Raw genomic sequence first — 26,086 nt, 5'->3', positions numbered from 1 at the left:
CCACTCATTTTGGAACACCTTTGATAGATAGCTTCAACAAACTTACTTTGCTCATGAATCTTTTGGAGTTCGATATTTATAGTCGTGGCTGAACGCTACCCAGATTGATATAGTCTAATCTTACAGCAAAGACTAATTGAGCATTCTTCTATTAGGTGATAGCTTGAAATCAAATTTTTTAATTGAGATGATGGTTGCATTGTTTTAATCAAACAACAGAGACCAGTGTATTACCAATAGTACAAATATTTTGATAGTGTAGTTTTCTTACCTATTAATAGTTGTATACAATAGTAATTAAATTTGCAAGTAGATGCTCACTTAAATAGGTAATCTTAAATTTTATCTAAAATATATAAGATTATTTTTTTATTATTTTTTTATTTTTTACATTGGCAGAGAGTACGTAAATGTCATTTGTGCCATGTTTTAATTTTAATTTTCTTTGATTTTTTCAAGATTAAAAAAAAAAATATTCTCTCTTGAGTAAATTTTAAGGTAAACATATTCTCTGCCTAAGTAATTCCAAGCTACAAGCTTCACAACAAGAGGGACATGTCTGTCCGAAATGTTGAATTATAAATGTCTAACATATTCATTGTACTAACAAGTGTTCAATACATATCCAATATATGGTGTGTCAAATATTATGATTGACTAGCTACAACTTTAATTTTGTCATTTAATGGATTGTTTAGACCAAAGGAACAAAGATGGAATTCAACAAAGAATGAGAAAGGGAAATAAAAGCAATTTTAGTACATGGTTTCAAAGATGGGACGTGCGAATAAGTTATTCTCGTACTTTCTTTATATCAGTCAAAGAGTATTTGATACGTTTTTCTTTCTCCTTCTTCCTTCTTTCTCCTTTTTCACGTTTAACTTCTTAGAGAATCTATTTAATAAATTAGTCCTACTCACAATATGCATAATTAAGAGCTGAGTTTGACAAAATTTGAGGAAAGAAAGAGATAAGTATATATAAATAACTATGTGATTATTTTATTGAGGTCTATGCCATTTTCATAGGTAAGAGAGAGTAATGCCCTCCATTTACATAGAGAGGGAGGGCTTAGTGTAAACCGAGTTAGAGAGAAATCTAATACTTGTTGAAATCCTTGAGAACATCTTCAAAGGACATGAAATTGGGCATTTTAAAGTGATGCACATAGTTCTCCACCTTCCCAATATATGACCAAGGAATACCATCGTCATTTATAACTTCTATCATAACAATATAAAGTATGCAAGGAAGAACTATGTCGATTCGACCAGACAAACCATTCACAACACGTTTGTAGATGAAACGATGTCCACCAAACTTGTTATTCATTTCCACTGCAAACCTTCCGGCACCTTGCATTTCTTCGTCATTGACATCCTTAATTGGAACTAGATTTAAAGGCAACACTTCTCCACAACTCATTCTGGAACACTTTTGATATATAGTTTTAACAAACTTACTTTGCTCATGAATATTTTAGAGTTTGGTATTTATAGTTGTGGCTGAATGATACTCAAATTGATATAGCTGAGCTTACACAAGACCAATGGAGCATCTCTCTCTTATTTTTCAAAGATAAAAAAGATTACTCTATCTAATATAGTTCGATATTGTTTATTCTCTCTTGAATAAATTTGAAGTGAAACACATTTCTATCTAAATAATTCCAAGCCGTAAGTTTTGTACGAGGCCGAATGTCAATTTTTATTCTTCATCTCAACTTGAATTAAACTTCTTTGAGTATTTATAGAAGCCAAATATCTATGAATCAAAATAAATATATAATATATAGATATATAAAAGACGTAAATATGTTAACCTATCACTTGAAAAGAAAAAAGAAATAAAAAGAGGAAATAAAGTGTATTTTTCATATTTATGTCTTAGGTTTTTTAAAAAATAGCATGAAATCTTCTTAGTGTGGTGTCATAGTTGTGTCTCGTGGCTTTGCTTTGGAGGATTCCCCAATTATAAACCTATGATCTTTCGCTAAATTAACCAATGTGGGACTCACTAATCCTCAACAATCCTCCCCTCACTTATAAACCCATGATCTTCCACTAATTCTCAACAATCCTCCCTTCGAACGGAGGCTTATGGAGAGCTCAAATAGCCTCCCCTTAATTGAGGGTCGACTCCTTTCTCTGGAGCCCCTTTGTTCGACACTTTATTCACTTTTGGCTACACCTTCGAGGCCCACAGTTCTTTGTTGGACATTAGAGAATTTTATCAACATGGCTAAGTTTAGGGTGATCTGATACCATGTTAGGAATCACGACTCTCCACAATGATATGATATTGTTCACTTTGCGCATAAGCTCTCATGGCTTTGCTTTGGGCTTCCCAAAAAGGCCACATACCAATGGAGATAGTATTCCCGACTTATAAACCCATGATATTCCACTAAATTAACCAATGTGGGACTCACTCCCAATAATCCTCAGTAGGCATATCATATTTTTGGAGCGCTTACATATTGGATTTCTGTAAATAGATATCCCAACCTAAAGAGAAGTTAAATTCATGTTAAAATGGATTTCTGTAAATAGATATCCCAACCTAAAGAGAAGTTAAATTCATGTTAAAATGGAGAATAAACGAAACTAATATTAGTATATGAAGAATTGATACGAATTGATAATCTTAATTATTATAGGCTAGGGTCTGACTTTTGTATAACTACTCATTAAGTGATATTTCGCACACATTCTAGTCCCCTTTCTTGTCAGGTGAGCATTCTCTGGTAGCTGTTGATATCAGACACCTGTTTAGGAATAGCGACCAATGCAGCATTATAATAAAATATAATGATCGTTTCTCCCAAACCCATTGCTAGCAGATATTCTGTTCTTTGGGCTTTCACTTTCGGGCTTCCCCTCAAGGTTTTTAAAATGTGTTTGCTAAGGAGAGGTTTCCACACCCTTTTAAAAAATACTTCGTTCTCCTCTTCAACCAATGTGGGAACTCACAATCCACCACCCTTTGGGACCCAGCCTCCCTACTGGCACACCGCCTTGTGTCCACCCCCTTCAGGGCTTAGCCTCCTTGCTGGTACATTGTCCGGTGTCTGCCTTTGATATTTGTAATAACCCAAAGTTTTTAAAATGCGTCCGGGAGAGGTTTCCACACCCTTATATATGCTGTATTTGTCAGCCAACCAAAATTTGTATTAGAACCTATGTTGCATGAATTCTCTGTTAGGACCCCGACAGCGTGGATTTGATTTATGAACAAAGATGGTCAGGTGATAGTATCGAAAATTAACCTAGATATAGACCTAATGGTAGTTGACATGACTGATTATGATGTAATATCTGAAATGGATTGGTTAGGGAAAAATCATGCTACCATAGGGTGTTATAAGAAAAAAGTGGTGTTTACACCACCGTCCAAGACTAGATTCAAATTCAAGGGTACATGTATGGGAATTATGCCTAAAAGTGATCAATGATGAAAGTGAAAAAGTTGGTTCAACACAGAGCATGGGCTATACTAGGATTTACCAGGAATTCCTCCATCATGAAGATTTACCAGTTGTTAATGGATTTTGATTTAGTTAGGTTGCTTTTTGCTATTCTTGACCGTCTTTGAGTGATCTGAAATATGTTATTTTTAGAATGCAGGATAAAACTATTGCATTTATTAGCAACTCATTAGGAAGGAAGCATTTTCAATAGCTAAGGGCGCTATTCGTCCAGATGGGTGGGCATATTGTTTCTTGAGTACTAAGAATATTTGCTTAATCCATCCCACCTAAATGGTGTGAAAGTTATCTTATTTATAATCAAATAAATTACAAGGATATGGAAATAGTAATAAATAGAAATATACCTATGGTAATAAGGCAAATATCTATATTTGCCTTATAATAAAATATCAAATATAATATATATGGTAAAATATAATTTATTACTAAATATCCTTTAACACCCCACCGCAAACTAAGCGTCGGATTTAAACGAACGTGAAGCTTGAATCTGAAAAATTAAAGAGGTTGAGAAACATTTTTCGTGAAGATGTCAACAACTTGGTTCAGAGGAGGCGTAGAAAAACACTTTCTTGGCCATCGAAAATTGCAGAGGGATCGCCGCTCAGCGGCGATGCATGCTGCCTTGGCTTCGGCGAGAATATGTCTAACCCATGAAGAGGGATTCTCGCTTACCGACGATGCTGCCTTGGCTCTGGTGAGAATATGTCTAACCCCAAGAAGTAGAAGGGGAAACCTAGAGCAAGGGACAAAAACAATGTTGAAGCCGGAAGAGTCGTCACATTGGGCGAAGGAGCCAATTTTGGCAGGAAGGGTGGCGGCAACTTGGTTGGCGAATAGGCCAGTGCGGCACCCAGATTCCGAAGGTAAATCTCTGCAAAAGGTTGATGGGCTTGTCGAAATTCCGTATATTTCTGAAGAGAACACTGATGAGGATCCTGAGATTAGGGTTTCTGTGAAGGATGAAGGGTTGATTGGGAAGAAAATGAGAGAGACTATATTGGCCAAGGGGAAAACCGATTAGGTAGGAAAAGGTGAGGTTATATATACAGAGTATGACGAAAGGTGATTTGGAGGTCAATAGGGTGGATCCAAAGAGTAATCAATCGGCTCTGCATGTGGCAGCCATGACAACTGCCCCTGCGGCGTCAAAGCCAGTAGTGGAGGTGGAGAAGAACAGTAGAAGATTTCGAAAGCTATTGAAAAGAAAGGATACGGGTTGCTAAACCAAAATAGCTCTGATACCATAAGAATATTTGCTTAATCCACCCCACCTAAATGGTGTGAAAGTTATCTTATTTATAATCAAATAAATTACAATGTTATGGAAATAGTAATAAATGGAAATAACAATAAATGGAAATATACCTATGGTAATAAAGAAAATATCTATATTTGCCTTATAATAAAATATCAAATATAATATATATGGTAAACTATAATTTATTACTAAATATTCTTAACAAGTATCAATACTACTGGTCATCAAGCCTCAAAGAGTTATTGCCAGTCATTATGTCAGATCCAGCCACTGATGTAGCTATGCATCTTGACCATCCGCCAGCATTTCTGAGAAAATTTCTTCATCTGTTTGATGTGTTGGTTCTTAATACAAGACATCACAGGAACATAGCAAAATTCAAAGAAAATAGGTGGGTAATGTGCAAAAATAGAATTCGTAGTGAACTCGATAAGTTAAAAGAAATTGACTCAACTAAGAATTTCACAGTGTAGTATTGTCCAATGGTTGAATTCGCAGCTCTCTTCTCATCCTCGACTCAAGGATTTTTTTTAGGACCATGTCTTCTCGCCGTTTCTGCAATGGGGACTGGAATAATGAAGGTAGTTGTGTCATTACCACGTTGTTATCAAGAGGAAGCAAAGTAGAACAGAATATATCAAGTGATCCAGTTGATGAGAGTGTTGTAAGAGGCACACGAGTAAGAAAGATGGGAATAATTGCTCTTTCCCAAGCTCACATATCCCCCCTACAGTATCAAAGGAACTTCCAATGGTAGTGAGTTCTTGCATGGTGTCTCACTAGCATCCGGACACATGGAACATGGTTCTTCTTGCTCAAATATAACTTTGTGTGTCCTAAAAGTTCATTTTTGGACATCCAGCTTTGCTCCCTTGAGTAATCATTGAAGGCATATTAATTTGCAACCTCTATGAAGATAATCACTTTGAGGTGGGTGTTAGCGAGAGCGGTGGGAAGAAGAGATGCAATTGTATAATTAGGATTTTATATCATTTATTAGTTCCATTTATTTATAAATGAAATTTTTGGTGCATTCTTTGAAAATTCAACAATAATCGTCTCGTTATTTGGTAACACTTCTAAAGAAATTCAACATTGGACCTCCTGAATGTTTGAAGCTACTTGCAAAATACTGTCGATTATAACTCTTAATAATCACCGGACTCAAAATTCATATGGATTCTCTTAAAAAAGATTATGAATTAAATTCTAAATTGAAGCAAGTTTGATTGAAACAAACTGTATTTTATTCTATTCTATGGTTGGAATTAAATGACTAAAACAAAATTTGAAATAAAAAAAAATGATTATGGGATAATATACAAGATAATTTAAATTTTGTTAATTAAATATTTATTTTATATGATATAAAATAAAAATGAAAACACTATTATTAGAAAAGAGAAGAATATTATGTAATATGTTTACAATTTTGTATTCATATTGATAATTATTCAAATTATCTTACATTTAAAAAATTTCTTCCCTGTTTTTCTCAAAATTATTTCTAAGGTCTAAGTTAATTTTAGGAACAATTTATTTTATAACAAGTTAGTTGATAAAGATGTAAATGAGGTACTAAATAAAATGAATGAAAGAAATACTCGTATAAGGATAATTATTTCATTATGGCTATGCCATTTTTATAGATAGAAGAGAGTAATGCCCTACAAACACAAGTAGAGAGAGGGTTTATTGTAAGTAAAGATAGCAGTCTAAGTAGTTATACTCCTATTTGGGGATAGGGAATCCCATGACTTCTTCAAAAGAATAGAGTTAATAGATTTCCGCTGGCAATAAAGGATGCCTCACCACCTTTGCGATATATGACTAATGAAAACCAAAGTCATTTATAGCTTCTATCACAATATTATTATATTTGGGACCCAAATCTATAATAGGACCGTACAGACCGTTCACCACAAGCTTGTAAACGAAATGATGTCCACCACTGCTATTATGCTCATCCACGGCAAACCTTCCAACTCGCATTGCTTCTTCATTGACATCCTTAATTGGAACTAGATTTGAAGGGAACTCTTCTTCGCAACTCATTTTGGAACACCTTTGATAGATAGTTTCAACAAACTTACTTTGCTCATGAATATTTGGAGTTCGATATTTATAGTTATGGCTGAACACTACTCAAATTGATATAGCCAAATCTTACATTAAAGACTAATTGAACATTCCTCCGTTAGGAGATAGCTTGGAATCATATTCTTTAATTGGGATGATGGTTGCACTGTTTTAGTCAACAACAGAGACTAGTGTATTACCAATAGTACAAATATTTTGGACGTGTATTTTTCTTACATATTAATAGTTGTATACAAATAATAATTAAATTTGTGAATAGAAATTTGGATTGAGCTCTGTTAAACCGGTAATCTTAAATTGTGCCAAGTTTTTAGATAAACAGATAATGGTTGCATTGTTAAAACAAAGAGTCAAGAAAACTTAGTAAACCCGTAATCTTAAATTCTATCTAAAAATATATAAGATTTTTTTTTTTAAATAAAAGTTAAATATGAGAAGGAAGAAATTAGGAAGGAGAAAGGAAAAAAAAAAAAAAAAAAAATTGTGTTTTGTGTATTTTTGTCTTAAATTTTTTAAAAAATGGTATGAAATCTTGTCCATGTGGTGTCATAATTGTTTCTCATGTCTGTATATCATTTTCTTGGATCACTTAATAAAAATATCATTGAACTTTGTACTCTGCTTCAAAAATAATCTTAAACTTTGTAAAGTTTAAATAATACCATTAAACATTAGAAAAAGTCTAAAAATAAAAACCATAAAACTTTCAAATTTAAAAATATTTTTACCATTCATTTTGGATAGAAACTATTACTATTTTTTTTCCTAATACTCTTAAATTTTCAAAAGGATTTCAAAACTACCTTTTTATCTTTGAAAAGTGTTTCGTTAATACCCTTAATTTTTTTGAAAAAAAAAACTCAATAAATAATTAATACCACGTTTCAAAAATACTTTTGAACTTTCAAAAGTAACATTAATACATGAGAGTCTATGTTTCAAAAATACTATTGAACTTTCGGAAGTAACATTAAAACAAATGCTATTGAACTTTCAGAAGTAACATTAAAACATGAGATAATCTTGGAGGCGTCAATAGATGAGATAACAAAACACAATAGTAGCCTCTAACATTAAAATGATATCTGGGTCTCGGCGATGGAAACGATATCTGGGTCTTCGACATCGTCGAGACCAATCTTCCTTACTACAAAGACCATGGTTATGGCAGCATCGTAGAAATTATGCATGAGTTTAGATGAGTGAAAGGAGGATTGTCTTTAAGAAAGAGAGCGTTACAATTGAAGCACTTCAGTATATGTGGAAAAGAATTCAGAAATGAATTCAAGGGCGTTAGGAATCACGACTCTCCACAATAGTATGATATTGTTCACTTTGAGCATAAGCTCTCATGGTTTTGCTTTATGCTTCCCCAAAAGGCTTCAATGAAGATCTATTCCTTGCTAATAAACTCATGATCATTCCCTAAATTTGCCAATGTGGACTCTCTCCCAACAATCCTCAACAAAGGGATGAAGGCAAGCTGGTTCGGAGTTAGATAAAAACTTCAGCTAAGGCCAACCAACTAAGTGTTGATTGATATGTGTGAATTATCATACTATCGACGTGATTATTTGATGTTGACACCTGTTCTGTGGTTCTATAAGTGTCATATATTATATTGATTTGTGTGAATTGTATATGAATCGATATGATTATGATATGATGCGTATATGTTATGATATGTGAATTATATGATAACACTTACGGTACGATATATTATATTATAAGTTTGAGATAGGATACGAAAAAGATGCGATAAACGTTATGTAACTATAGGACTAAGATTTGTTCATAAAACATTATGGTTAGGTTATGTATAGAAATGAAATGATTATGATAGATTGATAAAACAATATCAAAAGGTTATGTATAGAAAACACTATGGTTATGATAGATTGACAAAATGATATGATAAGGTTATGTATAGAAGATGTTATGGTTATGATAGATTGATAAAACGACACGGTAAGATTATGTATAGAAAATGTTATGGTTATGATAGATTGACAAAATGATATGATACGATTATGTATAGAAAATGTTATGGTTATGATAGATTGATAAAATGATACGATAAGGTTATGTATAGAAAATATTATGGTTATGATAGTTTGATAAAACGATACGGTAAGGTTACGTATAAAAAATGTTATGGTTATGATAGATTGACAAAATGATATGATAAGATTATGTATAGAAAATGTTATGGTTATGATAGATTGATAAAATGATACGATAAGGTTATGTATAGAAAATATTATGGTTATGATAGTTTGATAAAACGATACGGTAAGGTTACGTGTAAAAAATGTTATGGTTATGATAGTTTTATCAAACGGTACGATAAGTTTATGTTTAGAAAACACTATGGTTATGATAGATTGATAAAAACTATACGATAAGGTTATGTACAGAAAACCTTATGGTTATGATAGTTTAATGAAACGATACGATAAAGTTATGCATAAAAAACATTATGACTATAATAGATTGACAAAACAATACGATAAGGTTATGCATAGAAAACATTATGACTATAATAGATTGACAAAACAATACGATAAGGTTATGCATAGAAAACATTATGACTATATAATTGATTGACAAATCGATACAATAAGGTTATGTATAGAAAGCGATATTATTATGATAGACTAGTGAAACAATATAGTTAGAATAAGTGTGAAACGATATAATTACGAAATTGTTAGAAGATGGAATGATATATACATTTATATATCGTAATATAATATGAGAATAATAAATGTTTACATTATTTAAATACCGAAGATAATTTAATATTTGTAAATTAATTTTTTTTATATGATAAATAATAAATACGAGAGAATATTACAGTGTCCCATCCTTTTAAATTTTGAATGCAAACAAATTTGTTCGAAAAGAGAGCATAAAAATATTTTGTACCATTTAGGTTTACAATTTTGTTCTCATGTTATTTCTAATTTATATTTATTCAAATTATCTTATTTAAATAACAACTTACTTTATATAACTCAATAATAAAAAATAAAAAATAAAAAAAAAACCTCATTTCCCAACCTCAATTTGTTTACGTTCAAATTTTGAAAAATGTGGAATTTTTTTTTTAAATAAAACAATATATTTAATTTTAAAAAAATTAATTATATTTTTGCATATTTAAATCCAAATTTTTTTACTTAAAAGATTACTAAAATATTAAATTCACTCCAAGAAAAAATAATTCATATTATATTTAAAAAGAGAATAATCATCTTTTTTTTTTTTTTTTATCTTTAAAAAAATAAGGCTTTTTCATTGTTGTGAACATATAATATATATAGAGAGGGTACATAATTGGAGATTACAAGTTTAGACTAATTTTAATGGAGTTCACAAATTTAATTAACCTTAATTGTATTCGATTATTTACCAATAAAAAAATATTTGTACTATTATTAATACACTAGTGACTAAAATAATAGTGGTTAATAGTCGAAAAAGAAAAATAAATTTAAATTTAAATTTAAAATTTAAAATAATAATAATTAATAAATAATAATAATAATAATAATAATTAATAAATAAATAAAACAAAATCAGTTAATTAATTAAGAGAAGAGAGAATAGTTGTGAGATCTCAACGATCTTCTCCAGTTGTGCAACAAAGAAAAAAATATAAAAAGTGTCTCAGCACATTTACGGTAAATGGTGCAGATCTACTTGGAGAGAGATTTGTGGCTTGATTTATTCAAATTTTCTCCCACAAGGGTTAACACTGGTTTTGTTTTTTTTTTTTTCCTTCTTTTGTGTCACAAGTATGGGATGATAATTTTCAAATGAAAAGAAGTAGAAACACCAAAAGAAGATGAATGTACAATTGTTTTGTTTTTTATTGAGTGAATTGATTTTAAAATATGCCATCAAATAAGTTTCACCGTACTCTGAATTTTGAGAATATAGTTATATAACTTATCTTATGCTCGGTTAGATTTGATTTAGATTTGATTTAGATTTGATTTGGACGAGATATTATGCAACAGGAGAAGAAGACCTTTCTGAAGAAGATAATGAAGCTCACGTGGCCATGTCTACCACTACTAATCTTGTAAACTTTGAAGACACATTGAAGAGTTAGGCAAGCCATGGATCTGGAAATGGAAGCAATAAATAGAAAGGACACATGAGAATTGATGGAGTTACCTGAGGGCGGAAAGAAGATTGGAGTAAAATGGATTTATAAGACGAAATTTAATGAAAATGAAGAAGTCGACAAATACAAGGCTAGGCTTAGACCGAAGGAGTATACTCAACAGCATGGGGGAGACTATAGTGAAGTATTTGTACTTGTTGCGCGCATGGAGACAATTCGTTTGGTGGTAGCACTTGCAGCCTCTTTTGAGGCTGGTTCATTTATCAACTGGATGTGAAATTTGCATTTATGTATGTTGATTTGAATGAAGAGGTCTTTAAGGAGCAACCCCGTGGATATGTGCAAAAGGGACATGAGCAGAAGGTTCACAAGTTAAAGAAGATACTCCATGGGCTTAAGCAAGCCCCACGTGCTTGGTACAGCTGTATAGAAGCCTATTGTATGAAGGAAGGTTTTGAGAAGTGTGACCATGAGCATACTTTGTTCAGCGAGAGAGGAAAAGAAGCCCAAATATTAATTGTAAGTCTTTATTTATGTTGATGATCTCATGTTTACTGGAAATGATGAATTAATGTTTATAGAGTTTAAAAATTCCATAAAAAATGAGTTTGACATGACAGATCTAGGTAAGGTGAGGTATTTTCTTGGCCTTGAAGTCTTACAAAAATCTAGTGGTATTTTTATAAGTTAGAAGAAGTATGTTTTGGAGGTGCTGAATTTGGAATGGACAAAGGTAATTTTGTTCATAATCCTATTGTCCCTGGATCCAAACTTATGAAAGATCAAGATGGAATAAATGTGGACAAAATCTACTATAAGCAAGTTGTAGGCAGTCTTAATTATCTCATAGCAACTCGACCAGACAATGTTTGTAGTGAGTCTAATTAGTTGATATATGGAGAATCTCACTGAGCTTCATTTATAGGCAGCAAAAAGGGTACTACGTTATTTGAAGGGAACAACTGGGTTTGAAATTTTCTATTGGAAAGGAGGAGATGATGATTTTGTTGCATACACAGACAGTGATTACGCTGGAGATTTGGATGAGAGAAAGAGCACTTCAGGCTATGTGTTCTTATTGAGTTCTGGAGCAATATCATGGCCATCAAAGAAACAACCAATAATTATTCTATCTTCCACAGAGGCAAAACTCATAGCTACAGCTTCATGCGCATGCCAGGCAGTATGGTTAAAAAGGGTTTGTAGAAATGCTGGGTTAGAATCAAGACAAGTCAACTATTATTCACTGCGATAGTAGCTCTGCTATCAAGCTTTCAAAAAACCCAGTAATGCACGGTCCGAGTAAGCACATAGATGTGCGTTTCCAATTCCTTCGAGAGCTCACAGAGGCTGGCACTATGGAGTTGGTGCATTGTGGCACACACGAGCTGTTAGCTAATGTGATGACTAAACTACTAAAATTGGATGCTTTCTGGAAGTTGAGAGAACTATTGGGAGTCTGTTGTTGTAACTTACATATAAACTTATTACTATTTGTGTTCAGGAGGAATTGTTAGGTTTGATTTAGATTTCATTTAGTTATTTGAATTAGATTTTCTTCTTTAGTGTATTTTGTAACCCTATCTAATAGCCACAATAGAATGTGAGATTTCTCTCGATTCTTCTCATCTTTCAAGTTTTCTCTTTGTTTTTAACATGCTCCTCAACTAATGGATTTTGATTTAGTTAGGTTACTTACGACTATTCTCGACTTAGTCATCTGAATATGTTCTTTTCAAAATGCAGGACAAAACTATTGCATTTATTAGCGTTCAATAGGAAGGAAGTATTTTCAATCTTTGATGTATAAGACTATTGCGGGAAGAGAGTCCTAACATTGAACATATAGGAAAGGAATATTGTATTGTCAAAGCTAAGAGCGTTGTTCGTCAAGATGGATGGGCATATTGTTTCTCAAGTACCAATACTACTATTTTATGCTACTATTTTATACTACTAGTCATCAAGCCTCAGCGAGTTATTGTCATTGAACATGTCAGACCCAGCCACTGATGTAGCCATGCATCTTGACTGTTCGCCAGCATTTCTGAGAGAATTTCTCCATCTGTTCGATGTGTTGGTTCTTAATACAGGACATGACTGGAATAGAGCAAAATTCAGAGAAAATAGGTGGGTAATTTATAAAGATAGAATTCGTAGTAATATAGAGATAATGAGGTACTAAATAAAAAGAGAGAAATAAATACCGATAATCATTTCATTATGGCTATGCCATTTTTATAGATAGAAGAGAGTAATGCCCAACAAACACAGGTAGAGAGAGGGCTTATTGTAAGTAAAGATAGCAGTCTAGTAGTTATACTCTTATTTGAGGACAGGGAATTCGATGACTTCTTCAAAAGATAAGAGAATATGGAATTCCCTCGGCGGCGACCTTAAACGAATCCTCTTCACCTTTGCAATATATGACCCATGAAAACCTTAGTGATTTATAGCTTCTATCACAAGAATAAAATATTTGGGATTCTTGTCTATAATGGGACCGTATAGACCGTTCACCACACCCTTGTAAATGAGATGATGTCCGTGATCCTTGTTATATTGTTCCACGGCAAACCTTCCAGCTTTTTGCACTTCTTCTTCATTGACATCCTTAATTGGAACTTGATTAGAAGGGAACTCTTTTTAGAACACCTTTGATAGATAGCTTCAACAAACTTACTTTGCTCATGAATATCTTGGAGTTCGATATTTATAGTTATGGCTGAACGCTACTCAAATTGATATAACCGAATCTTATAACAAAGATTTATTGAACATTCCTCTATTAGGGGATAGCTTGGAATCATATTCTTTAATCGGGATGATAGTTGCATTGTTTTAGTCAAACAACCGAGAAGTATATTACCAATAGTACAAACATTTTGTATGTGTGTTTTTCTTACATATTAATAGTTGTATATAAATAATAATAAAAATTGTGGATAAAAGTTTGGATTGAGTTCAGTTAAATTATATATATATATATCTTTCATTCCCAAGAGTCCTAGCAAATGATTTGTGTCATGTTTTAATTTTAATTTTCTTTTCTTGAAAAGAAAAAAAAAATATTCTCTCTTGAGTAAATTTTAAATAAAACATATTCTCTGCCTAAATAATTCCAAGTACAAGCTTACATTAAGAGGGACATGTCTATAGGAAATGTTAGGATTATAAATGTCCAACATACTGATTGTACTAACAAGTATTTAATACATATCCAACACAGGCAAAAGAATGACATATAATAAGTTATTCTAACGCTTTTTTTACACCCAACAAAATAGTTTGAAAACTAGTATGTCAAATGTTACGATTGACTAACTACAAGTTTAATTTTGTCATTTAATGGGTTGTTTAGATCAAAGGAACAAAGATGAGGATGAACATAAAAATAAGAAAGGAAAATAAAAGCCTTAAACTTTTGTACACGGTTTCAAAGATGGGATGTTATTCTCATGTTTTTTTTATTTTATTATTATTTTTTTAATTTATATTTATTTATATTTGTGAGTATTTGATAGGCTTTCAAAATTAAGAGTTTTTTTCTCCTTCTTTCTCCTTTATCACCTTTAATTTTTTTTTTTTAAAGTTAAATATGAGAATGAAGAAATTATGAAGGAGAAAGAAAAGAAGAAAAAATAACTCGTTTATTGTTGTATTTTTGTGTTAGTTTTTTTTAAGAATGACATGAAATCTTGTCTGCGTGGTGTCATAATTGTGTCTCATGTCCGTATAGTTCTTGGATCTCTTATTAAAAATACCATTAAACTTTGCCGTATGTCTAAAAAATAATCTTAAAACTTTCAAAAGTTTTAATAATACCATTAAACATTAGAAAAAATTTAAAAAACATCTATAAACTTTCAAATTACAAAATATTATTATCATGATTTTGGATAAAAACTATTACTATTTTTTCTTTCAAAAATGCTCTTAAATTTTCAAAAGAATTTCAAAACTATAATGTTGGATTAATATCTTTAAATTTATAAAAATAAAAAAAAAATAAAAAATAAAAAACTCCAAAAATAATCTTACGGTTAATACCCATTTCAAAAATAGTACCAAACTTTCAAAAGTAACATTAAAACATGAGATAATTTTGGAGGTGTCATATATGGTTAATTTATTTTATTTTATTTTATTTATTTATTTATTTATTTATTATTATTATTATTATTATTTTAAGAAAAGGGTATTAATGGAAAAACTTGTTGGAATTTAGGGCCTAAAGATTAGTAATTAATTATTTAGTTTTTAACAATAATTTTATTATTTTATTTGTAATTTAATTGTTATCCATGGTATGAAAATCGAAGGTTATTAATTTAATCTTGAACCATATGTGGTTGACATACAAGAGGATCATGTTTAAGTAATAACCTAAAGAGTCTATAGTATATGGATATGATTGGGTGTCTTATCCTAGTAACACTATTGGTATGACCCAATTTGTAATCGTTACAAATGATTTAATCCAAATCGTTCATATGAAGACATGTAAGTAGGAGGTATTCTACACAATGAGTTTGTATAAGACTGGACCAAGAAATATTTAATCTATCTTTATAAATTTGTTAATTGAGAAGATTAATATTTCACATGATGATCACATACGACTCGATCTTAATCTTGAGTGAGTTATGAACTCTTGCCTGTGAGGGCTTGTCCTTTAATTTACATGGGTGAGAATGACTCTTTTAGCCGATTCAATATGCCTACCATTTTGGGGACTTGACAAAACAGGGAGTTGAGAACATAATATCATGAGATGAAATTCACTCCTCTCCATACAAGGAAAGTAGATGACTTGTTCTCTTAAGTACTAATTTCGAGACTTGAACAATAGGGCCCCACCCTCTCATTGGCCTGAGAGTGACTTGGTTTATGATTGGATCATAAACAAATTGTTCATTAGAGAATTAGTGGTACTTAAGGTAAAAGATGAATTACAAGGGGTAAAACGGACTTTTGACCCAATTGTAATTATGAACTAGTGAAGGATCGCTTGCTTGTAATGATTATATCAATGGACATAACTTGTCCTACCGTGCATAAGAGTGCAACTCTAGGTCTATAATGGAGTGACCTATAGCTAATGAATGAAAATTGATTAATTAAAGAGTTTAAATAATAATTTTGTATCGTTGGAGTTTATAATCGGTAGGTCTATAAGGTCTTATTGCTAGCTCATAGTATCGCTAAAAGGTTCAATTTATTTCAAAGAAAATTTGAAGTATTCAAATTGATATTTAATAGATTAGATATATTAAATATAAATGAGAAAATAAATTTAATTTGAAATGTCAAATTAATATTTGAGTATTAGATATATTAAATAAACTGAGAAAATATATTTAATTTAAACGGTCAAATTGATATTTATCCTGTAATATACAAGATGGTTTAGATTTTGCGAATTAAATATTTGTTTTATAGGATAAAAAATTAAAATGAATACATTATTATTAGAAAATTGATGAATATTTTGTTTTCATATTTATAATTATTTAAATTACCTGAATTAATTTTACGAACAATTTTTTTATAACAATTTAGTTTATATAGAGATAAAAGGTATTAGAGATAAAGAGGTATTAAATAAATAGAGAGAGAAATATTGATATAAGGATAATTATTTCATTATGGCTATGCCACTTTTATAGATAGTAGAGAGTAATGCTCCAAACACAGATAGAGAGAGGGCTTATGGTAAGTAAAGATAGCAGAAGTAGTTATACTCCTACTTAGGGTCAGGGAATTCGATGACTTCTTCGAAAGATAAGAGCTTATGGGACTCCAGCGGTGGCCAAATAAGAAATTCTTTCACCTTTAAAATATATGACCAATGAAAACCATCGTCATTTATAGCTTCTATTACGATAATATAATATTTGGCTGCCACGCCTATAATGGGACCATACAGACCGTTCACCACACGCTTGTAAACGAAATGATGTCCTTGATCCTTGTTATGTTGGTTCACTGCAAACCTTCCTGCTATTTGTACTTCTTCTTTATTGACATCCTTAATTGGAACTAGATTTGAAGGCAACAATTCTTCACCACTCATTTTAGAACACCTCTAATAGATAGCTCAACAAACTTACTTTGTTCTTGAATATTTTGAAATTCGATATTTATAGTTGTGGCTGAACGCTACTCAAATTGATATAGCCAAATCTTACAACAAAGACTAATTGAGCATTCGTCTATTTGGAGATAGCTTGAAATCATATTCTTTAATTGGGATGATGGTTGTATTGTTTTAGTCAAACAACCGAGACTAGTGTATTACCAATAGTACAAACATTTTGTAGTGTATTTTTCTTATATATTAATAGTTTTATACAAATAATAATTAAATTTGTGAATAGAAATTTGGATTGAGTTGAGTTGAACAGGTAATCTAAAAAAAATATCTAAAAAAAATATAAGATTCCATTTTTTTTACCTGGGCAGGAACAAGACAAAGAGTCAAGCAAATGTGATTTGTATCATGTTTTAATTTTAATTTTCTTTAAATTTTTAATGATAAAAAAAAAAATTATTCTCTCTCCAATATGGCATAGTATTGATTATTCTCTCTAGAGTGAATTTTAAGTGAAACATATTCTCTCAGTAATTTCGAGCTACAAGTTTCACATTAAGAGGGACATGTCTATACAAAATGTTGGATTCTAAATATCTTACCTATCTATTGTACTAACAAGTGTTTAATACATATCCAACACATGTAGAAGAGCGACATGAGAAAAAGTTATTCTGATACTTTCTTCACACCCATTCAAAATAGTTTGAAATCTTGCACGTCAAATATTACGATTGACTAACTACAACTTTAATTATGTCATTTAATGGGTCCTTTAGACCAAAGGAACAAAGAAATGAGAAAAGGATATAAAAGCCTTAAACTTACCTGGTTTCAAAGATGGGACGTGAGAATAACTTATTTTCATGCTTTCTTTATATTAGTCCAAGAGTATTTGATACACTTCCAAAATTCTAAGGATTTTTTTTTCTCCTTTTTTCTTCTTTCTCCTTTTTCACGTTTTAATTTTTTTTTAATTAAAAAAAAAAAGTTAAATTTGTGAATGAAGAAATTATGATGGAGAAATAAATGATGAATAAATAACTTGTGTTTTTGTCGTATTTTGTCTTAGGTTTTTTAAAAAAATGGCATGAAATCTTGTCCGTGTGGTATCATAATTGTGTGTCATGTCTCTATATCATGTTCTTGGAGCTCTTACCTATTAGGTTTCTGTAAATATATATTTCAAGCGAAAGAGAATGTGAGATCCCACTTTGGTTGGGAGGAAAACAAAACACTCTTTAACCTCTACCCACCTCTCTCCACTAACCTTTGGTCTCTTCTCTATTTATCTCTCATCAACCAATCATGCCACAAGATCACTTACAGCAAAAAGGGAATAGAAAAACAAAAGAAAGTCAGGTTGGATAAAAACTCCTGTAGAAGCATATGCCTGAATTGTTGCAATTATTTAGAGACGATTATATCTAAGATGGAAGTATATATTAAATTGAAAAAAACGACTCTATTATGTGAATGGAGATAATTATATCTTAGATGAAATTTAATAATAAATGATGAACATAATTAAAATTTATGAAAAGGGAGGAGAAAAAGAAAATTTCATAGAGGAAAATGGAGGATCCCGTAAACATTAAAAGATAAAAAGGAAGAAATATCAGGTAAGAAATTGTGCCGCACTCAGGTAAGAAACATTAAAAGATAAAAAGGAAGAAATATCTGAGAACTAAAATTGAAATTGATGTCATATCGCTCTTTTCTTGGCAGCGGACTTGCAATTGTGTGGCACTCACTCTTCAACAAGTGAGTTAAGCCAATTCGTTTGCGCGTCGCTTATGGTCAAGTAATGTATGCTCGAGTCTCTAACTCCGATTTAAGAAGGTTTTAGAAAACGAGGTCACGAAGATTTTCAAAAGAGAATTTGAAAGCAAAATTTAGTGAGAGATTGAGAACGGTGTTACAAAACATGGAAACAACATGGAAGCAAAGACAACGATTAAGATTAAGAAATCATAAACAAAACATTAACAACTATTACACTCCTTTTTGGTTGAATCACTCTTTTCTAAAAACTAAACATACCAAATAAAAGGAAAATGAGTTTGTTCTTAAAAAAAAAAAAAAAACCAAAATTTTCACTGAATTAGTAAGGGCTAATACTCACAAGATAAAACCTCCCACAACGGAGCGAGAGAAACCCTTGCACTAAAAAAATGTCCTACGCGTCCCAACCACAAAGCTTACCCTTGACACCATTATCTAATGAATAAGTAGTGTAGCCTCACCTCCTCCTTTCTAGATAGAAATTAGCCCATCCCTTACAACTATGGCTGGTAGTAATGAAGTTCATCGTAAAAATCCCAATAACTCATTGCAAACCTAATATGACTGCATCCATTATGTTCTACATCTTCAATAACACTGTAACAGTTCAAGCTCACCGCTAGTAGATATTGTTCTCTTTGGACTTTTCCTTTCGGGTTGTTCTCTTTGGACTTTTCCTTTCGGGCTTCCCCTCAAGGCTTTAAAATGCGTCTGCTAGGGAAAGGTTTCCACACCCTTATAAAGGGTGTTTCATTCTCCTCCCCAACCAATGTGGATATCATAATCCACCCCCTTTTAGGGTTCAGCGTCCTCACTAACACTCGTTCCTTTCTCCAATAGATGTGGGACCCCACCAAATCCACCTCCTTCGGAGCCCAGCGTTCTTATTGACACACCGCCTCGTGTCTACCCCCTTCAGGAAACAGCCTCCTCGCAGGCACATCACCCTGTGTCTAGCTCTGATACTATTTATAACTGTCCAAGCTCACTGCTAGCAAATATAGTCCTCTTTGGGTTTTCTCTTTCGGGCTTCCCCTCAAGACTTTAAAACGTGTCTGCTAGGAAAAGGTTTCCACTCTTATAAAGGGTGTTTCGTTATTCTCCCCAACCAATGTGGGATATCACAAACACTCTCGAGGAGAGAGCTTGAATGGCCTCTGAGTCTACATTGGTGTATCCTAAATGTGAATGGAGATAAATTCACCATTTACAAGCCCTTTAAGATGTGGAGTTATTCTCATGCTTTCTTTATATCAATTAAAGAGTATTTGATATGTTCCTCCGAATTAAGGATTTTCTTTCTCCTTCTTTTTTTTTTCTCCTTTTCAGGTTTTTTTTTTAATTTTTTTAATTTTTTTTATTTGTTTATTTTTTTAAATAAAAGTTAAATATGAGAATGAAGAAATTATGAATGGAGAAAGAAAAGAAAAAAAAAACTTGTGTTTTTTCGTATTTTTTTCTTAAGTTTTTTTTTAAAAAATGATATGAAATCTTGTCGTGTGGTGTCATAATTGTGTCTCATGTCTGTATATCATTTTCTTGGATTTCTTAATAAAAATATCATTGAACTGTGTCTCATGTCTATATATCATTTTCTTGGATCACTTAATAAAAATATCATTGAACTTTCCACTCTGCTTCAAAAATAACCTTAAACTTTGAAAAGTTTGAATAATACCATTAAACATTCTAAAAAGTCTAAAAAAGAACCCATAAAACTTTCAAATTTAAAAATATTTTTACCATTAATTTTGGATAGAAACTATTACTATTTTTGTTCCAATAATACTCTTAAATTTTCAAAAGGATTTCTAAACTACCTTTTTATCTTTCAAAAGTGTTTCATTAATACCCTTCAATTTTTTGAAAAAAAAACACTCAATAAATAATTAAGTATCACGTTTCAAAAATACTATTAAACTTTCAAAAGTAACATTCAAACATGAGAGATGAGAGTGTACGTTTCAAAAATACTATTGAACTTTCAGAAGTAACATTAAAACAAATGCTATTGAACTTTCAGAAGTAACATTAAAACATGAGATAATCTTTGAGGTGTCAATAGATAAGATAACACTAAAACACAGTAGTAGCCTCTAACATTAAAACGATATCTGGGTCTCGGCGATGGAAACGATATCTAGGTCTTCGACATCGTCGAGACCAATCTTCCTTACTACAAAGACCATGGTCATGGAAACATCGTAGAAATTATGCATGAGTTTTGATGAGTGAAAGGAGGTTTGTGTTTAAGAAGAGACCGTCACAGTTGAAGCACTTCAGTATATGTGGAAAGGAATTCAGAAATGAATTCAAGGGTGTTAGGAATCACGACTCTCCACAATAGTATGATATTGTCCACTTTGAGCATAAACTCTCATGGCTTTGTTTTATGCTTCCCCAAAGACCTCAATGGAGATGTATTTCTTGGTTATAAACTCATGATCATTCCCTAAATTTGCCAATGTGGGACTCTCTCCCAACAATCCTCAACAAAGGGATGAAGACAAGCTAGTTCGGAATTAGATAAATACTTTTGCTAAGACCAACCAACTAAGTGTTGATTGGTATGTGTGAATTATCATACTATCGGCGTGATTATATTTGATGTTGACACGTGCCCCGTGGTTCTATAAGTGTCATATATACTGATTTTTGTGAATTGTATATGAATCGATATGATTATGATATGATGCGTATATGTAATGATATGTGAATTATATGATAAAACTTACGGTACGATAAGTTTAAGATAGGATACGAGAAGGATGCGATAAATGGTGTAACTATAGGATTAAGATTTGTTCATAAAACATTATGGTTAGGTTATGTAAGGAAATGAAATGATTATGATAGATTGATAAAACAATACGATAAGGTTATGTATAGAAAACACTATGGTTATGATAGATTGACAAAATGATATGATAAGGTTATGTATAGAAAATTTTATGGCTATGATAGATTGATAAAACGATACAATAAGGTTATGTATAGAAAATATAATGATTATGATAGTTTGATAAAACGATATGATAAGTTTATATATAGAAAACACTATGGTTATGATAGATTGATAAAAACTACACGATAAGGTTATGTATAGAAAACCTTATGGTTATGATAGTTTAATGAAACGATACGATAAAGTTATGCATAAAAAACATTATGACTATAATAGATTGACAAAACAATACGATAAGGTTATGCATAGAAAACATTATGACTATATAATTGATTGACAAATCGATACAATAAGGTTATGTATAGAAAGCGATATTATTATGATAGACTAGTGAAATAATATAGTTAGAATAAGTTTAAGAAATGATATGACCAAGATATGTATGTGAAACGATATAATTACGAAATTGTTAGAAGATGGAATGATATATATATATATCGTAATATAATATGAGAATAATAAATGTTTACTTTATTTAAATACAGAAGATAATTTAATATTTGTAAATTATTTTTTTTTATATGATAAATAATAAATACGAGAGAATATTACAGTGTCCCATCCTTTTAAATTTTGAATGCAAACAAATTTGTTCGAAAAGAGAGCATAAAAATATTTTGTACCATTTAGGTTTACAATTTTGTTCTCATGTTATTTCTAATTTATATTTATTCAAATGATCTTATTTAAATAACAACTTACTTTATATAACTCAATAATAAAAAATAAAAAATAAAAAAAAAAAACCTCATTTCCCAACCTCAATTTGTTTACGTTCAAATTTTGAAAAATGTGGAATTTTTTTTTTTTTTGAAATAAAACAATATATTTAATTTAAAAAAAATTAATTATATTTTTGCATATCTAAATCCAATTTTTTTTTTTACTTAAAAGGTTACTAAAATCAATATGATATTTAAAGGAGAATAATCCTCTTTTTTATCTTTAAAAAATAAGGCTTTTTCATTGTTGTGAACATATATATATATATAATATATATATATAGGTACATAATTGGAGATTACAAATTTAGACTAATTTTGATGGAGTTCACACATTTAACCTTAATTATATTTGACTATTTATAAATTAAAAAAAAAAATATTAGTACTATTATTAATACACTCGTCTCGGTTGTTTGATTAAAACAATGCGACCAGTATCCAAACTAAAGAATTTGATTTGAAGCTATCTCGTAAGGGTGGAGTCTCCATTAGTCTTTGATGTAAAATTCGGTTAATATCTATTTGAGTAACGTTCAACCACAACTATAAATATCTAACTTCTAAGTATTCATGAGCAAAGTTCGTCAATTGAAACTATCTATCAAATGTGTTAGAATGAGTTGTGGAGAAGTGTTTCCTTCGGATCTAATTCCAATCAAAGATGTCAAAGACGAATAAGTGCAAAGTGCTAAAAAGTTTGTCGTGGAAATTAATAACAATAATAATGGTTAGTAGTTGGAAAAAAAAATTAAAAATAATAATTAATAAATATATAATAATAATAATAATAACAATAATTAAAAATAAATAAATAAAACAAAATCAGTTAATTAATTAAGAGAAGAGAAAACATGAACTATCTTTTCAAACTGTAGGTCTTGCAACAAAGAAAAAAATAAAAAATGTCTCAGCAGATTTATGGTAGATGGTGCAGATCTACCTTGAAAGAGATTTGTGGGTCGATTTATTCAAATATTTGGGATAATAGTTTTCAAACGAAACGAACTAGAAACACTAAAATAAGATGAATGTACAATTGTCTTGTTTTTATTTAGGGAACTAGTTTTAAAATATGCAACCAAACAAGTCTCACCCTACCCTGTTCAGAGTATAGTTATATAACTTATCTTATGCTCCTCAACTAATCGATTTTGATTTAGTTAGGTTACTTTTGACTATTCTGACTCTTTTTGAATGATCTGAATATGTTCTTTTCAGAATGCAGGACAAAACTATTGCATTTATTATCGATTCATTAGGAAAGGAAGCATTTTCAATCTTTGATGTATAAGACTATTGGGGAAAGAGAGTCCTGACTTTGAAGACATAGAAAAGGAATACTGTATTGTCAAAGCTAAGAGCGTTGTTCGTCAAGATGGATGGACATATTTTCTCAAGTACCAATACTACTATTTTAAATTACTGGTCATCAAGCCTCAGCGAGTTATTGTCATTCAACATGTCAGACCCAGCCACTGATGTAGCCATGCATCTTGACGGTTCGCCCACATTTATGAGAAAATTTCTCCATCTGTTTGATGTCCTAGAACATAGCAAAATTCAGAGAAAATAGGTAGGTAATGTATAATGATAGAATTTGTAGTGAACTCGGTAACTTAAAAGAAACGGGCACTACTAAAGTATTGTCCAATTGTTGGATTCACAACTCTCTTCTCATCCTCGACTCAAGGTTTTTTTTTTTTTTTTTTTTTTTCAGGACCATGTCTCTTAGTCGTTGCTGCAATGGGGAATGGAATAATGGAGGTAGCTGTGTCAATACCACACCGTTATCAAGAGGAAGCAAAGTAGAGCATAATAGATCAAGTGATCCAGTTGTTGAGAGTGTTGTAGAAGACACGCGAGTATGAAAGTTGGGAATGACGACTCTTTGCCATGTGAGAGATGATGCTCACAAATCCCCCTACAGTATTAAAGGAACTTCGGATGGTAGTGATTTCTTGCATTGGTTTCTCACTGGCATCCCGGACATGTGGAACATGATTCTTCTTGCTCAAATATAGCTTGGTTTGTCCTAAGAGTTCACTTTTGGACATTCAGCTTTTCTCCCCTTGAGTAATCCCGGAAGGCATCTTAATTTGCGACCTCTAGTGAAGATGATCACTTTGAGGTGGGTGTTAGTGAGAGTGGTGGGAAGAAGAGATGCAATTGTATAATTAGGGTTTTATATCAACTAATGGTTCCATTTATTTACAAATGAATTTTTTTGTGCATTCTTTGAAAATTCAACGATGATCATCTGTGGTTATTTGGTTCCACTTCTAAGGAAATTAACATTCGACCTTTTGAATGTTTGTAGCTACTTGCAAAGTATTATGACTAGTAATACTCACCGAACTTAAAATTTGGGTTCGTTCATATTAAAAAAATGTGTCAAATCAAAAGACAATATGCTGATTAGAATTATGAATAATTTCCACGATTAATTTTAAGAACAATTTTTTCTATAAATAGTTGGTTGATATACATAGTTGATATTAGAGATATGAGGTATTAAATAAAAAGAGAGAAAGAAATACTAATATAAGGATAATTATTTCATTATGGCTATGCCATTTTTATAGATAGAAGAGAGTAATGCCCCACAAACACAGGTAGAGAGAGGGCTTATTGTAAGTAAAGATAGGAGTCTAAGTAGTTTTATTGTAAGTAAAGATAGGAGTCTAAGTAGTTATACTCCTACTTGGGGACAGGGAATTCGATGACTTCTTCAAAAGATACGAGATTATGGTTTTGCCGTTGCGGAATTGATATACGAATTCTCGCCACCTTTGCAATATATGACCAATGAAAACCATCGTCATTTATAGCTTCTATCACAAGAATAAAATATTTGAGATCCCCGCCTATAATGGGATTGTACACACCGTTCACCACACCCTTATAAATGAAATGATGTCCTTGATCTTTGTTATGTCGTTCCACTGCAAACCTTCCAGCTCTTTGCACTTGTTCGTCGTTGACATCCTTAATTGGAACTCGATTTGAAGGGAACTCTTCTTCACCACTCATTTTGGAACACCTTTGATAGATAGCTTCAACAAACTTAATTTGCTCATGAATATTTTGGAGTTCGATATTTATAGTTGTGGCTGAACGCTACTCAAATTGATATATCCGAATCTTACAACAAAGACTAATTGAGCATTTCTCTATTATGAGATAGCTTGGAATCAAATTCTTTAATTGGGATGATGGCTGCATTGTTTTAGTCAAACAACCTACACTAGTGTATTACCAATAGTACAAACATTTTGAACGTCTATTTTTCTTACATATTAATAATTGTATACAAATAATAATTAAATTTGTGAGCACAAGTTTGGATTGAGCACAAGTAATCTTAAATTCTATCTAAAAATATATAAATTTTTTTTAGATGGGGAGGAACAAAACAAACTGTCAACCAAATGTCATTTGTGCCATGTTTTAATTTGATTTTTTAAAGATAAAAAAAAAGTTTATTCACTCTCAAATATGGTAAGTTATTGATTATTATCTCTGGTGAATTTT

At 31.3% G+C, this 26,086-nt stretch overlaps 2 pseudogenes; both read left to right on the top strand.

Annotated features, from left to right (window-relative positions):
* Positions 1 to 3,450: 3,450 nt before the first annotated feature.
* On the top strand, positions 3,451 to 5,576 carry LOC111464751 (annotated as a pseudogene).
* A 5,450-nt stretch (positions 5,577 to 11,026) lies between these two features.
* Positions 11,027 to 24,576, top strand: LOC111464750 (annotated as a pseudogene).
* The last annotated feature ends 1,510 nt before the right edge of the window (positions 24,577 to 26,086 follow it).

Source organism: Cucurbita moschata, unplaced genomic scaffold, assembly GCF_002738365.1.
Source record: "Cucurbita moschata cultivar Rifu unplaced genomic scaffold, Cmos_1.0 Cmo_Scf00031, whole genome shotgun sequence".
Classification (NCBI taxonomy): Eukaryota; Viridiplantae; Streptophyta; class Magnoliopsida; order Cucurbitales; family Cucurbitaceae; genus Cucurbita; species Cucurbita moschata.
The sequence above is the reverse complement of the archived record's forward strand: the minus strand, read 5'-3'. Positions and strand labels throughout refer to the sequence as shown.